Source organism: Carlito syrichta, unplaced genomic scaffold (genome assembly GCF_000164805.1).
Source record: "Carlito syrichta isolate Samal-C Ts95f unplaced genomic scaffold, Tarsius_syrichta-2.0.1 Scaffold309682, whole genome shotgun sequence".
NCBI lineage: Eukaryota > Metazoa > Chordata > Mammalia > Primates > Tarsiidae > Carlito > Carlito syrichta.
The window spans coordinates 729,358-743,201 of NW_007253778.1; positions in this window are offsets into that span (position 1 = coordinate 729,358).

Consider the following 13,844-nt stretch of genomic DNA (forward strand, 5'->3'; position numbering starts at 1 on the left):
GTGCGCACCGCGGGGCAGGATCCTGGCGGCGGACGAGGACCCCGGGGGCTCGCAGGCTCCCTGCGGAGCGCGGGACTCGGCTCCGGACCCCGCGCTCGGAGCGGCCGCGCCCAGGATCGGAGAGTGTGAGCGGGTGCGCGCTCCGGGCGCTCCCGCCGCCCCCCCACTCCGCCTCGGTGCACACCAAGCACCCCCACCACCACCCCGCTTGTGTCCAGAGCACGTTCTTGCACGCATGGCGCGACGGTGGCGGTCTGGACCACACCTGCCAGATGTACAGAACCGAGTCCTTGCTTCGAAGTTGGATAGAGCCGTCTGGGCACGAACCACGGGCCTGTGGGTGTCAGACGCCCAGAATGTGGGGTTTGGGTCCAAGATTCGCCAACAAAGGAAGGATTTCCCAAGCACAGGCCCTTTTCGACCACCGTGGTGATTTGGAGAAGGTGGAGACTCTCAGATCAAAACTAAGATCAAATAAATAAATGATTCCTGGAAAAGATCCTGAGGCTTACCTTGAGCTTCTTAGATTCTGGCTAGCTTTCTAAGCAACCGACTGGAAATCCGAATATTGCCAACATGTCTCCAGTACCCAAGAAAGAGTATCACAGAATCTTGGCTATCTGGAAGAGACCTGAGGGCATCTGTTATCTACTCATCTTTTCAGCCTTTCAGGCAATAAGCCTAGAAATAACCATGAAGTATTGAACTCTTGTGTGTACTGGGCACTGTGCCACAAGCCTTTTAGGTATATAATCTCATCTAATTCTCTAGATAGCTCAACGAAGTCTGTATATCTGTTACTCTCATTTTACCAGTGACAAACTGGGGACTCAGAAATGTGTCACTTGCCCAATTCATGCATGAAAAGGGTAGCTTTGATTTTTTTTCTTTTTCTTTGTTTCTTTTTTCTTTTTCTTTTCTTTCCAAGTGTCCTGGCCTCATTCTAGAACAATTAGAGTAGAATCTCTACAACTGGCAACTGGCATTCTTAGCCACACATTTGTGCTGTTTCTAGGATAATTTCTTAGAAAGTCAGATTGCATAGAAAGGTAATTCAGGATACCATAGAGTGTTCATCCAATAGGCCAGCTGAAATCCTGCTGTGACTGGTGCTAGGGCTTCAAGGAACTTAAAAGAGAATAGTAGAGAAGATGCAGAGCTATAAAGGCAAAGACAACTCCAGAGAGTTGGGAAAAGACAGGTAGACTCTGCCCTAGGAAAATTAGGAAGGAGGAGACACCAGCTGGGGTGAAACCTGTGGAGGAAGTTGAGAGGATGCTGGTCCATGAAAGGAGAAAACACAGAAGGCAGAAAACAGTGGAGGTAACACCAGAGAGAATGTGATTGCAGGGCTGATGTAGTAAGAATGAGAAGGAATGTGTGCTAAAGTGTGTAGGAATACAATACTAATGCCACTGGGTCAGTGAGGAACTGAAAGAAATACGTTAGTTAAGAAAGGAATTTGATAAACCAGGCAAGATATGATGAAGGTCTAGACTGGACCAAAGATATTGACTGATCGTCAGAAACATCCAAATTTGAAAAACATTACAAGTCATACGTGACAAGATTACAACCAATGGAATGAGGAAGAAATGAAAAACATAGAAGTTTCAAAAATGCACCTGGGTCATGTTTGATAAGACCATGATGACACTTAGAAATACGAGCCTAGAGTCCAGGAGGAAGGGGAAACTGGCAATAATCAGTGGAAAGGTAGAAATTTAGTTGCTACATTGAGCTGGTTCCAAGAAAGAGGAGCTGGAGGTATGGGGGATAACTTTGGCATGTAAAATGTGGGTTAGCAAGGATGAGACTTAAAAGTAGCAATCGGAGAAGAAGGAAGAAAAACTGGACAGAGGGGAGTCATACTATTCAGGGAAGTGTTTCATAGAGAAGTGATTAGCAACATCAACGATCAACCTTAAAACAGTTTAAAAGAAAAAACGTCCTTTGGATGTGACTGGTAGTAAGACATTTAAAGTTTAGAGAGAATAGTTACTATGTAACCAACCTTGTACAAGTTAACATTTTAGTGCCTAGGGTTTCTCATCAGATAATACTGGTATGTGTATCATTGGATCATTTTAAAGATTACAAAAAAATAATACATTTAAAGTGCTTCCACATCTCATGGGGTCAATCAATATGATTTTGTTATTGCTGTTATATGTCTACTATCATGTACTAGATGCTAAACACACTTTCTTAATCCATTACTCTCAACATCCCAAAGTGACAGACATTAATATTTTCTATTTTACAGTTGAAGAAGGTGAAATCAGGTGGTTAATGAGTTTGTTCAAGGGCAAATTGGTAGATTGTTTCCAAAAATAGCCACAGTCATCCCTCCCATTTCACATGCTCTTTTGGAATGTGACTTTCCCACTCTTCTCATCAAGAAGTTGAGTCTATTTCCCATTTCTTTGGCTCTAGTCTGGTTCTGTGACTCACGGTAATCAACAGAACATGTGAGAGTGATATACTGAGCTGAATCTAAGCCTTAAGAGGTTTTGCAACTTTTACAAGCTATCCTGCTGGAATAGACCCTAAAGAATGAGAGACAATGTGGGGGAAACAATCTCATGGACAGGAACTAAGATCTTGCTATGGACTGGACTGTGTCCTCCCCAAATCTTATGTTGAAGCCCAAACTCCCAGTGTGACCATAGACAGAGACAGGGTATATAAAAAGGTAATTAAGATTAAATGAGGTAATAAAGTTGGAGCCCTGACCCAATAGGATTAGTATTCTTATGAGAAGAGTCACTGGATAGTTCATTTAAAACTTTGCCATGTAAGGACACAGAGAGAAGGTAGCTTTCTGCAAGCTAGTAAGAAAGTCCTCATCAAAAATTGAATCAGTTGGCACCTGGATCTTGGACTTCCTAACCTCTAGACTGTAAGAAATATATTTCTATTGTTTAAACCACCTTGTCTATTCTATTATGTTATGACAGCCCAAGCCAACTAATACAGATGACTCAGCTGATACCACACGTAAGTGAGGTCATAGCCCTCTCAAACTTGGTCTTTCCAGACCATAAATGAGCCCAGCAGACAATAAGTGAAGCAGAAGTCATCCCCACTGAGCACTGACAAAGTTTATGATCCATAAAATCATGAACAATAATATGGTGTTTGTCTTAAACCATATAGTCTGGGGGTAATTTTTTATGCAGCAATAGACATCTGAAATAGACACAAAGCTGGTAAGTGATAGAAACAAGACTGGAAACCATGTCTATGTGACTCCAAAGCCTCTGGTTTTTTGATTTTTGATTTTTGTTTTGTTTTGTTTTGCATGGTAGAGTGGCAAAGGTGGAACAAGATGGACAGAGGATTAAAGAGTAAGTGAAAGTTGAAGTCAAGTTAGCTAAAATATGTTTCTCTTCCCAAATATTTATCCTTGTATTTATTGAACAACTATTTACCAGGGATCCCCTATACCTCAGGAAGAATTCTAGGTCCCAGGCATAAGTAAATAAATAGACAATGATCTCTGCTGTCTCAGCCAGTGTTTCTTATCCTTGTGCTTGTCATGGAATAGGCACAAAATTAAATTTTTATAGCACATAGAAGTAAGAGATGAGGCTACTGGTAGCCAGCACGGTCTGAAGTAGAGGAGATCAACATCTCAGTCCAGGTATCAACCATTTGTGGCACACCTGATCTCCCTGGTTCCTGGTTAGGAAGTTTTAAGTTTAGACACACTGTCTAGGAATCTTTTCAAAGCTTAGTTTTGGAAGGACAAGGACAGAGAAAGTGGTAACTAAAAAGAAGGCACATAGAAGCAAATCCGTTTGAGGATAAGAGAGACTTCAGAATTTTTATAGCAACGACTCTCAAAGTATCGTTCACTGACTCTCTCCTCTAAGATGGTCTGGGTTTCTTTCTTTTTTTAATAGCAAGATTTATTGAGAGGACAGCAAAGCTCCCACAGTGGGAAAGGAGCCGAGTGGGTTGCCCTGGGTTTTTTTTGGTTTTTTGGTTTTTTTTGAGTCAGAGTCTTACTCTGTCGCCCAGATTGGAGTGCAGTGGCATGCTCACAGCCACCAAAACCTCAAACTGCTGGGCTCAGGCAATCCTTCTGCCTCAGCCTTCCAAGTAGCTGGAAATACAGGCATGCGACACCATACTTGGCTCACTTTTCTTGATTTATTGTAGAGACGAGGTCTTAGCAAGTTGCCCAGGCTGGTCTTGAACCTGTGAGTTCAAGCAATTCTCTCACCTCAGCCTCCCAAGGTGCTGGGATTATAGGCATGAGCCAGCATGCCCAACCATGCCTGGATTTCTTATTAAAATGCTGATTCCTGGGGTTTGGCCAGACCTACAAAATTATTTCTTTAAAAAAAAAGCATCCAGGCTTGAATATTTGTCCCCTCCACAACTCATGTTGAAATTTAATTGCCGTTGTAACAGGATGAAGTGGCAAGGCCTTTAAGAGGTAATTAGGCCATGAGGGCTCTACCTTCACAGGTGGAATTAATGCCTTTATGAAAAGGCATATTTGGCCTCCTTTTATGTCTTTGCCCTTCCACCTTCTACCATGTGATGACACAGCAAGAAGGCCCTCACCAGATGCTAGTGCCTTGATCTTGGACTTCTCAGACTCAATAACTGTAAGCAAATAAATTTATGTTCTTTATAAGGTACTCAGTCTCAGTATTCTGTTATAGCAATACAACAGCCTAAAGCAGTAGTCCCCAACCTTTTTTGGCATCAGGGACCAGTTTCATGGAAGACAATTTTTCCATGGGGGGTGAGAGGGGGAGGTGAATGGGAGTGGAGGAAGAGGGTAAGTGGGAGTAGAGGGAGGTGGTATCATCAGGCATTAGATTTAGATTCTCATAAGGAGCACACGACCTGGATCTCTTGCATGCACAGCTCACAATAGGGTTTGTGCTCCTATGAAAACCTACTGCTTCCATTGATTTGACAAGAGGAAAAGCTCCTCTCACATGCCACTTACTCCCTGCTGTGTGGCCCAGTTCCTCACAGACCACGAATGGTGTGACAGTCCACAGCCCAGGGATTGGGGACCCCTGGAATAAAACACTGGATAAAGCTTCTGAACAATGAAGTTTGAGATCCTCTAGTTTGAAAGAAGACTTTTGAAATCAGCTATACTATCTCTGGAGTGATACTATTAATGATTATAATTGATAGTTACTGGGCATTTATTATATACAACGTTGCATTTAATACTGACCAACTAGCAAGGTACATATTATGTTTCTATTTTACAGATGAGGAAACAAGCACAGACAGGATTTGTAACTTCCCCAAGATCCCACAGCTTATTGGAGACAAACAGCATTCAGATTCAAGTTTATCTGGCTTTAGGGCCTGTTTTCTACTCTGTATTGCTGCTGCTAAAAGTCACCTCCAGGGTACAAACACCTATTATCTTTATTTACTCTCCATTTGGCATTGCTCAAGTCTTCTCATCATCTCTTTCACTGTCTTCAACATGGGCTTCAATTGGTCAAAATTCCTTCTGGAATGTGGCTTCTACACTGAGCCCAATAATCCCAGTGTAGTCCTTCATCCTTTAGCGTCCAGGACTTCCTTCTCCCTCTATTCTTCAGCTGCTGCCTGGATTACAGGATCATATATCTTTCAGTGAATGAAATCCCATAAGACTTTCATGCTGTTGTTAGACTACATCTTCATCCCTGTTCCTCAGATCTAGATTCTGTAGGTGGGAAAAAATTGAGGATTCTTAATGACAGAACTTACAATTAATTGTATTTTGTTTGACTTAGTTCCTTGTCAGAGAGTTGCCTTTAACAAAAGAAAATAAGATTCGATTAACCTAACTAGTTCTCTAGTGATAGCACTCTCTTAAAATGCCCACAAACTTCCTGCTTAATTGCCTAAAATACATATTAATTCTAGCTCTTGCTTTAGAGCCTAATTTATAATTCACCTGGACCAAGAGACTAGCAGTGACTTAGAGCTCATGTTTTGTGATAAACACTCCCATCTTGAGTATCAATCCCATTTTTAAACCTGTGAGCATTATCCTTTCTGTTTGGAGTGAGTATTTTTGTGAGATGAAATCAAGGCAAATCCAGATTTGAGTAATTCTACTTTGCTCATGTGTCTGTTATCATTGCACTATTATCCCAATAGCAGGGATTTTCTGGTGTGTTCAAAGCCCTTATTCTTCCTTCCTGGACTGTATGAGTTTCTTCTCAGTTTTATGATTGACAATTATAATTCCATTTCTCTCACTTTAAAGAAAGTAGAGATTTATCAGCTTTAGCATTTAAAAGATACACTGTACATGGGCTATACTGAAAGGAACAGAAGGCAATGTTCCGGGTCAGAGGGCCTGGCACTCCTCTGCTGTCTCTCAGTAGACACTTGTGGTTCTACATTTGTTCATCTTTTCAGAACGAGGCCAGAAGAGAGAGCAGGGGTCAGATTTCTGCTGACTGAGACAGAGAAAAACCCAGACTTCAGTACCCTTCACCACTGAATGATTTTGTAAAATGCTCTTTGCATTATTAGAGATTCATTTTAAAGTGACTGATGCCTCTCATCCTGGATAGGTCAAGGCAACTGCTGCAGTCACTCTGGATGCCCCAAAGAGATAACAGAATGTCAAAATCCAAAATTGGCTAGACTATGTCACAAGCGGTTGTGGAATAGCCAACTAAGAAAGAGATGCCAGAAAAAAAAATTCCTATCAACCAACACCTTTCCTCAACATCCACAGCAAGCCTCCTCCATCCCCAGTGCTAAAAATCTAGAGCAGGTTGACATATGCTCAGGTGCCTGCCTGTGAAGAGCAGAGGTCAACGTGAATATTCATGAGAGAGGATATGGGTAGTGAGCACCTGCAGAAGAGTTTCAACAATTCCTTTCTTGGTCTTTAGCTTAATAACAAAAGACTTTGACAAAAAAACAATCTGTCAGTACACAGAAAGAGAGGGAGGGGGTTAAGGGCGGAGGACAGGGAGAGAGAGAGAGAGACATTATTTAAATTGCTTCTCTGGCTTTATTCAAAGACTGTAAGAAAACCACAAGTTTGTCTCAGCCCTCACTCTGTCTAAGGAACCTGGTTTCAGGGTTATCTGCTGAGTTTACTGCTTAATCACATTTACCCAACCAATCAATTAATCAAATGTCAATTAAATGCCCACTAAATGCAAAAGTTTTGATACAACTTTTGGATTGTTTCTTAAATTCTATATTTAGGTATTCTTTCTCTTCTTATATCTTATATTAATTATACTTGCAAAATTATTGCTGTGCTATTACACAAATACATTTTTTCTCTATTTATATTATTTTCTCTTTTTTTCACAAATACTATTCAAAACTTTATCTTCTTAGTATTGGTTACACTTTGTTTTACCTCTCACCTACGTGCTCCTAATTTTATTCTTTCTCATTTTCTTTCCATAAATTCATCTGCAAACCTTTTATTGGGAAGCAGGGTAGAATTTGGAATCCCAGAGCTCTACTTCAAAGTTACATAATAATTATATTACAATTATTTTACTATAGTTTTGAGTTCATGCTATGTGTCAGACACTCTAAAAATCTGTTAGCACATATAATCTCCATAACAACCCTATGAGGAGGATATTGTTATTAATTATTCCCCCTTTCAACTTAGGAAACTAAAGCACAGAAATTAAGTATTCTGCCCAAGTTCACACAGCTAGTCAGCAGTAGAGACAGGCTGTGTGATTCCTGAGCCCTGCAGATGGGCCCATAGGAGAGCACAGAGCTCATATCCTGAACCTGAACAGGTCCACGTGGCCAATGAGAGCAGCGCTGGCCTTATGCTTTTTCCAACTCTGGTGGATGCTGTCAGCTCTATGCCTTGATTTTGTTTTCCGCATGTGAGAACGGGCAGGGTCTGACCAATGTACATGTGTGTCCTGTGTGGTCTTTCCAGACTGGCTTATCCACTCATTCATAGGTGGCAATTATGGAACACTTGCTCTGTGCCACATATTGTGAACTGTACTTTATGTGTTTTTAATTTAACCATTACCAAAGCCATTTGAAATCATTATTGTTATTAGCATTCAGATTTTATAGAAAGGAACACTGAAACTCTGAAACCTATGTCACCTGTCCAAGGTCACTCAGCTAGTAAGCAATGGAACAGAGATGTAAACCAGCAACTGAAATTTAGCCATCACACAACATGCCTCTCCATGAATATCATATCAGAATTTCCTGGCAGGATTTTTACAATCTTATATACACTTTTGGAGATTTTTATGATCTTCTTGGACAAATGTAGAATGAACATCAAAATGAATAATACACAGTTTACTATGGAATTGATTAAAGCTCAGATGATTATACCATACACTATTAGCAAAATACTCTGTGTTTCTGTTAGTCTGCTAATCCAGTCCCACTTGACTAAGAAATCAATCAGCGATCGCACTGTGGCCTGAATCCTTTCTAGTGAGTTTCTCCTCGTCCTTCAGCTATTTTTCTTTTCTTTCTTTCTTTCTTTTTTGTTTTTTTTTTTTTTTTGAGTTGGGGTCTCACTCTATTGCCCAGGCTGGAGTATAGTGACACGCTCACAGCCACTCCAGCGTTGACCTGCTGGGCTCCGGCGATCCTTCTGCCTCAGCCTTCCAAGTAACAGGAACTACTAGCACATGCTACCACACCTGGCCAGTTTTTTGACTTATTATAGAGACAAGGTTTCACCATGTTGCCCAGGCGATCCTCTCGCCTTGGCCTCCCAAAGTGCTGGGATTACAAGCTTGAGCCACCATACCCAGCTAGCTACTTTTCTTCTCTGCCTCTCATGTCCATATGCATTAGTTACTTTCCTCCAATAGAGAGATCTCAATTTCTGTATCTGAAACTCATCAAAATTTATATTTTACATAGAGATTTTCTACTAACTGGACATACATTTTCTTCCCACTCAATAACAACAAAATAATTGTCCTTTGCCATACTAATATTTTTTCTCCTTCCACCTGGGCATGCTGTTTCTCTCTCTCTCTCTCTCTCTCTCTCTCTCTCTCTCTCTCTCTCTCCTTCTCGCCCTCTCTCCCTCTCTTCCTATCTCCCTCTCCCCCTCTCTCCTACTCTCACTCTTTTTATCTTTCTCACTGTGTGTGTGTGTGTGTGTGTGTGTGTGTGTGTGTGTGTGTGTGTGTGTGTGTGTGTGTGTGCACTTAAATAACCTCTGCCTTCCTGTTGGGAAAATAGTAACTCTTTCTGGGATTGGCCAGTAGAGGAAGTAGTGGAAACTATTTGTTGCAATATAAAACAATGTGCCTAGATGCATGTGATATAGCACATATGCTATTTTTTTCCTTTTGAACCATTTTACTCCCTGTGGGAGAACATTTGTTTCCAAGGTGAGTTAGAATCCCTTAGGTTCATCAGAACACAGTAGTGAGTCAAGGTGAGGGCTTAGTTTGCATTCTTAAAGGGTCTTTTGAGTTCAGACCTCTTCTGAGAAAATATGGTATATTGAAAGGAAGGAAGTTTAGATATGAGGTTTAGATATCAAGATATGAAGTTTAGATATCAAGTTTAGATATGAGGTTTTATGCAAAATCTGAACTTTAATGAACTGTAGATGGCTGCTTGACTTGAAAGGTTCAAGTCAATCAGAAGTATACCCTTTGAACTATAACTTGAGCCGCCATTGATTAAAATAAAAGCACATGTCTTAATTTTCCTTCAGATCTTAAAAAAACAGGATCATTATATATCAGTTGTTCTGTTTGAAATAGTAGTTCTATTTAAAGCAACATAATTTCATTTGTGAACTGCTTTATGAATACTACCTGAATAAAATAGGAAGAGGTGTTCTTGTTCAATTTTTTTTAAATTTTTGGTGTACTAGAAGATGTGTTCAAGACTTGTTTGTGGAAGTTGTTTTCAGTCATTTACTATGACAGGACGAAAATGCTTTGTACATGGTATTCAAGAAAGAGAAGGTAGATAAGTTTTCTAAAGCATTGGAGTTTTTTTTTCAGTTATGTTCCTATTTTTCTTCAGTCTCCATGGAGTTTAGGCTTAACTGACAGTGAAACTCACTTGAAGTAAATCTGTTATATGAAACTTCAAACATAGATGCAAGTTAAAGCGTAGATGCTGATTGTTGCCTTCAAACATAGACAGCCAAGGGTGGAGGGAGGTGGGGCAAAGGTGGGGAAGAATTGGGACTGGGAAGACTGGAGAACAACTAACTATTAGAACCATATATTTGGCCTCTGAGATCTGTCTCAGCTTTCTTTTCTCTCATTCTCTTTTAGTGGCTTCTCTTCGACCTGACCTTTAACCTCTGGAGTGTCCCAGAGCTTGGTTCTCAGACCTCTGTTCCTCTCTTACTATACTTTCCCTTACGGGATCTCATTCAGGCCTGTGGTTTCAAATTCCCAGTATATGCTGATGTCTTCCAAGTTTATATCATCTGCCATAATCTCCTTCTTAGCTTCAAACTCATGTGTTAATCTACCTACACGGCAACTACTTAAATGTGTAACTTTACCTCCACCTCAATCTGTACTCATGTTCTATCAGCAGACAGTATCAGAGGTGGCTTTACCACTTCCAACACCGCTGGGTGTAGGTAACAACCTTTCACGTGGACAGAGGCAGAGCTCAATATTCACCACTGACAACTGTAACTCTGCCTCTTTTGAAAGCTGAATCTATCTCTACCACCTTCACCAGACCCTGTTTTCTGCAAACCCCCTTTTTTCATGTCATTCTATCCTGAATTGAAGGCTAAGTCCAATGGGTCAGATTGGCAAAGCCCAGGACTGCAAGGGAGGATAGGAAAGAGAGTCTCAGAGCTGGGCACAGTGATGCATGCCTGTAATCCTAGCTACTCAGGAGGCTGAAGTAGGAGGATCATTTGAGCCCAGAAGTTCAAGGCTATCCTTGGCAACCTAGTGAGACCCCGTTTGTCGATCAGTCAATCAGTAAGAGTCTCTGGCTTCCACCTTGTGATGGTAGGACTTAAACAGGGGATGCATTCATTGTCTACTGTTACGTAACAAATTACTCTCAAACTTAGCATCTTAAATTTTTTAAAAATTGTACATTTGTTATTTCACAGTTTCTAAGCATCAGCTTAGCTGCGTGACTCTGTTTCAAGATCTCTCATAAGATGGCAGTCAAATGTTGGCCAGTGCTGCATCATCTGAGGGCTTGAGTGGGGCTACCTCCAAGATGCTTATTGGGGGCAACCCCTCTGGGTCCCCTCCCACTGTGGGAGCTTTTCTGTCCTCTCAATAAATCCTGCTTTCAAAAACAAAAAAAAAAGATGCTTACTGATTGGCTGTTGGCTAGGAGTCTCAGTTTCTCACCATTCAGGCCTCTCTACAAGGATCCCTGGATATTTTCAAGAAATGGCAGCTGGCCCTCCCAGAGTGAGTGACTCAGGAGAGAGAGTCCAAGGCACCAAGACATAGGGTACTGTCTTTAATAATCTAATCTTAGAAGTGATGCACCATCACTTCTGTTGAGTTCTACTGACTATATTAACCTCTGATGATTGTGGAAGAGGACCACTCAAGGGGTGAATGCCCAAATGTAAGGCTCATTAGAGGCCATCTTGAAGGCTGATTACCATAGTAGGAAATTCTCCAAACATAAGAAGAGTGTGTAAAAGAAGCTTGATGGCCAGAAAGCATGAAAAATATTCATTAGAGCATGGCTTTCAAATCTTTTTCACATTGTGGCATACATAGAAAATTATGCTAATTATTCAGCATGCTCAAGTTAAAAGATGAATTTATTCATGGCAAGAACAACCCTGCAGCTTTGGCCAACACAGTCATTTCCTGGTTATACCAAAGACAGAGGAATCAATACATTTTACACCTCTAACCTGTTGGTGTGCTAAAACATCCTAACTGATGATGCATTTTCTTCCACCAGTCTTGCCTCCTACAAACCTTTCCATCCAGAGCAACCATGGCAATATTTTAATTCATGGGTTAAATTGCATCGATTTACTGCTTCAACCTCAAATGTCTTCCAGTCACACTGGAAGTTTAACCCAAACTCATTTGTTTGATCTATAGTGTCAGCATAAATGAGCTCCCTCTGCCTTCCTGACCCCAGCTTGTGCTACCCTTCTCCTTGCTCCGTTTGTCTCAGTCCCATTGTTCTCTGTCTCCAAACGCAATCGGCTTGTTATCAACTCCCCGGGGTGTCCCTTGCTTCTTTCTCTACCTTAGGCACACCTCTTCAGCTAGCTCTTTTCTTTTCTTCACATACTGTGATATCCTAAATATTACCTTCTCAAAGAGTCTTCTGCATCGACCCTATCTAAATGCTCTATTTTACATCAATCTATTTCCTTCGTATTATTCATCACTGTCAGAAAACACTTGTCACAATCAGAAACCACTATTAGAAACTGCTCTTTCTATCAAATCTCAAGTACTTTTGAACACCTACTATGTGTGAGAAATGGTTATGGGTGCTGAGTATCTGTTTGCTTTTTTTGATTGCTTCTATCCTCCATTTCATCTACTGAGTAGGATGTGCACTCCATGAGGGTAGGGACCTTGTCTGTCATATTCATCACTGAGAATCCAGCATCCAAGACTGTGACTGACACTCAGGAAGTGTCCGATGAACGAAGGGCAACACTCAACTGCAGAAGGGCCAGGGTACTTATGAGAGCATGGGTTAGGAGCTTGGCAAACACACAAGAATGTGTCATATGTTAAAGAATCATGTGAATCAGGAGATGAAAATCCAGGTGAGCCTATTGCATCTGGATGCACACAGAAGGAACTCATCCACACAGACAAGGTCAAGCTTCCCTCCCTTATCATCTCTATAACTGTCGATCTTAGCTATATAGGCCCAAGCTGGCAATGGCAGCTATAGTGTGTTGAATAATTCTCCCCCCTTCAAATTCATGTCTACCTGGAACTTCAGAATATGACTTTATTTGGAAATAGGGCCTTGCAGATGTAATTAAAGATCTAGAGATGAAATCATCCTGGATTTAGAGTGGACTCTAGATTCAATGACTAGTGTCCTTATAGGAAGGGGAAAAGACACAGAGAGATAAAGACAGAGGCAGAAATCAGAGTGATGAAGCTATAAGTCAAGGAATGTTAAGGAATTGCTAGAAGCCACAAGGAGCTAGGAAGAGGCAAGGAAGAATCCTTTCTCAGAAGCTTCAGAAGGAACATGGCCCTGCTGACGTTTTGGTTTCAGATTTCCTGTCTCCAGAACTGTGAGAGAATAAAGCTCTGTTGTTTTAAGCCACCAAGTTTGCGGTAACCTAATACAGCAGCCCAAGGAAAATAATACAACAGCTATGCTGTTTTTGTTTTTGTTTTTTTTGAGGGGGGCATAAAGTAATTGCTCAGTAATTCAGTCAGGCAAATTTGTAGATAACAACTTTCCCAGTATTTGGCCAAGAACAAACTATTTAACACATGCTTATTAAAATAAATGTTTGATGATGGAATGACTTAATATAATTTCAAAAAATCCTTAGGAGAAATAAATCAAAAACCTTTCAATGATTCTGTCTTTGAATATGAAGGATTAAAAGAACCAAAGGAACTCGACCTTTTCTTGCTAGCTGAAATAAAAATGCATTAGCCCTGTAGGTAAAATTATACAAGAACTGAGTTAAAATGTAGAAGAAAACAGAACAGCTTGGAAGCAGGTCTATAACTTTTACACCAAGTTTAAAATATCTTACCTTTGCCGGGCTGGGTGGCTCAGCCTGTAATCCCACGCCTTTGGGAGGCCGAGGTGAGTGGATTGCCTGAGCCCGCAGATTCAAGACCCGCCTGGGCAACTTAGCGAGACCTCATCTCTACATAAATCAAAAATTAGCCAGGCATGGTAGC